Consider the following 3,379-nt stretch of genomic DNA (forward strand, 5'->3'; position numbering starts at 1 on the left):
TACATAGCGGATCCTTCGCACGTGGTGCAACCAGATGATGTGAAAGTTCGGGAGAACTTGAAAACTCTCATCGGACCACTCAAGATTCTCGATCGTGGCGAGAAGAAGTTGAGGAGCAAGATCATTCTGATGGTCAAAGTGCAGTGGACAGGAAGAACTCCTGAGGAGTGTACTTGGGAGCGAGAGGACGAACTTCTCCAGCAGTATCCCGATTTTTGAGACAGGTATATTCTGATTTTGAGGACAAAATCCTAAAAAGATGGGGTGAATGTAAGAACCTGCACCGTTAAATTAGGAATTTAATTAATTAATTAAAAGATTAATGAGATAATTCCATGATTGACCCTAATAATTATGTGAAGGCTTAAATAATTATGGTAAGTGATTAATAATGTTGAAAGTCGCTTTTCTGACGAAAAGTGCAGATACCGGTTCTGCTTCGCGGTATAAGTGCGTACCGGTGAAGTATCCCGAAAAATTATAATAAATGCATGAATATTCCTAGATTAATATTTAGGACTAGTATGTCAATTTTGGAGTCAAAATAATGAAAACTGGTGTCAGAACTAATACCGGCAGCGAGAAAAACGCGTACCGAAAAAGTGTTGCGAAAAAATAAAATAAAAATATGAAAATTCCAAGAAAAATATTTAAGTTAAGAATCTAAAATTTTGGAGCTAAACGAAGAGCGAAACTAATTAAACTAATTCTGCTAGTTTAATTTAAGTGACAATATAAATAGAAAAAGGGAGCAAAACCCTAAGGGGGTGTTTGGTTGGGGAAAAGTTTTGAGATAGATGGGTAAGTGGGAAGTGGGAATATGTAGTAACCATGTTTGGTTGAGCCATCTTCTTCACTTACCCACCTAAATAACTTATCTACCAAACCAAGTTGCCTACCTTTTATCATGGATATAGCCGGCGAAACTTGTCCTTTGAGCATGTGGTATTTGTGAAAAGCAACCAATCTTTGGGGATAGGCTTTTGACCAAAAGACTTGGATACCCTCTCTTAAGTGGGTATTTGACAACATTGTAAAGTGGCAGGCCACCGAACAAAATATTTACAAACAGGGTTATTTTCGTAAAGTTACCTAATTTTTCCATCTATATTTTACCTACAACCAAACATAGATTTCATAAAAGTTACCTAATTTCCCCGGTAAATTTTTTTCCAACCAAACAACTTTTTTTTTACATTTTTCTACCTATCTCACTTTCCAACCATTTCTCTATATATCACATTTTCTTATTATTCATAAAATTTCTCCTCAACCAAACGCCCCCTAAGTTTTTTTTAAAAGACTCAGCAGCTGAGTGTGGCAGCCATTTGGGGGGTTTTCTTGGAGTCTTAGTCTTCTCCCTTGGAAAGTCTCCAAAGTTTCCATCTTTTTCCTCCTCTTCTCCATTGAAACATCACCCAACCATTAAAGCTCTAGTCTTGTTGAAGGAGAAACCATTGTTGAAGGATTGTGGTGTTTTCTCAACCTATTTTTCTGTTCTCAAAAGGATCCAAGGTAAACTTAACTATCCCTTTGTAAATCGATAAATTGGTTATATGTTACTGAAACCACTGTGCGCTACCGTCTTTCTTTACATGGCTATTTGCTTTGACACTTTGTATGTACTGGTTTATCGATTGGCGTAACTTTCAATTGAAAATTCTGCACTAACAATTCGGTCAGTCAGTGTTACTTAATAGAGATGAAAGCACTTTGTGCATTCAAGTTGGTCAAAGTTATTTTTTATATATATATATATATATATATATATATATATATATATATATAGAGGTAGGATCCTTTGACACCGGTGTCAAATTTAAAGTTTGACACCGGTGTCAAATTTAAAGTTTGACACCACATCTAAGAGCCGTTAGATCAAAAAAGATCAATGGTGTCACATGCTTATAAATCAGAATCGTTGATCTTTTTTTATCTAACGGCTCTCATATGAGGTGTCAAACTTCAAATTTGACACCGGTGTCTAAGGATCCTGCCTCATATATATATATATATATATATATATATATATATATATAATATTTATATTTTGTGGCTATGTATATATATTTATAAGATAATAATCATCTAAAATTAAGTAAATTAAATGGTATATCTTAGAAAAGATCTCCGGTTCGAATTGAAAAAAAGAAAATAATATCTGATTGCCTTGGAATTTTAGAATATGTATATTGATACTATGATGGTCATTGAACCAGATCTGTGAGTGCATTAGATTCTATTTGTGGTGTGGACCCTTGTCATACCGAGTTCGAGTCGGAGGGGCATACGGGTACATGTAAGCTTTCGTGTCCTCAGTTTAGTCATTGTGTGGTTCCACCATATCCCATGGGGGAATGGTTTATATGCATGATGTGTTTACATGCTTTGATAATTGAAAATGATGTTGAGCTTTATGTGCAATTGCTTATAATATGTATGTGTTGTTCCACTTTGACGGTTAGCTTGAGTATGTGGCGTCATACAAGACGATGACACTGTGGGTGGGTACAAGTGGCGTCTTGCATTAGTGTGGGTAATAGACGTATTACTGCATTTCTCTGGCCAGTAGATTAGTATTGACACACATGACATGATTATCTGCTGCATTGCACTATTTTGGAACTTATATTGTTTAACTATTTTTGGAACTTATATTGCACATGTAAGTGAGCTTGGGGTGGAAGATCCTTGAGGACCCTTTGCCTTACTGAGATTTCTGCTTAGAGATCTCACCCCACGTTTGGTGCGCTTATTTCAGGTTCAAGTAACCCAGGGGTCGAGATCTCTAGCGGCAAGAGGCCGGAGCTTAGTTGATATTTCTGCCTATGATATTTATGTTTGGATGTTGGATGATATTTGTTGCTGTTATGCTATTAGTTTCGTGTTATGGATTTTGAGCTGAGACTCTGTTTATTATGTTACTATTTGGTGAGCATGGGGATTGTCCATGCCACATTGACTTGGCTTTACGTTTTTAGTTGATTCGAGTTGTATAATTGTATCAGGATTATGTCCAGACTACGTGTTGTAGATCCGTGACTTAGATACTCACTTATTTATTCATGAGGTACTTTCAGTTAGCTGTCTTTTGCAATTTACATAGAGGCGATGTTTTTATGAAATTGATTAAGTAATTAACTTGGCTAAGTTAATGATGTCATAATTGAAAAGTAAAAAGTTATTCCGCATATTTTAATTAAGCGTGGCTTAATACGATGATATGTTAACAAACCGGGTTAACACGGGGTGTTACATGGGAGGTTCCTCACTTTGTCTAATTTGATGATAACAAATAAGAGAAGTTAAATTATCTAACAGTTTATTTAATTTTTAAAAAGTTATTGCAGCACCTAGTTTCTAATGAATTATAATGAAG

The 3,379-nt window shown here is 35.5% G+C and overlaps 1 long non-coding RNA gene across 1 annotated transcript; it reads left to right on the forward strand.

The window, feature by feature from the left end:
• Positions 1-1,377: 1,377 nt before the first annotated feature.
• LOC133285266 (uncharacterized) lies at positions 1,378-2,982 on the forward strand. The gene is made up of 3 exons (XR_009747984.1): positions 1,378-1,515; positions 2,220-2,299; positions 2,762-2,982. It is a non-coding gene; the product is annotated as an uncharacterized LOC133285266 (long non-coding RNA).
• Positions 2,983-3,379: the final 397 nt, after the last annotated feature.

This window comes from Gastrolobium bilobum, unplaced genomic scaffold (genome assembly GCF_033153095.1).
Source record: "Gastrolobium bilobum isolate Gb01-03AN ecotype WA unplaced genomic scaffold, APGP_CSIRO_Gbil_v1 utg28975, whole genome shotgun sequence".
In the NCBI taxonomy this organism is placed as follows: Eukaryota; Viridiplantae; Streptophyta; class Magnoliopsida; order Fabales; family Fabaceae; genus Gastrolobium; species Gastrolobium bilobum.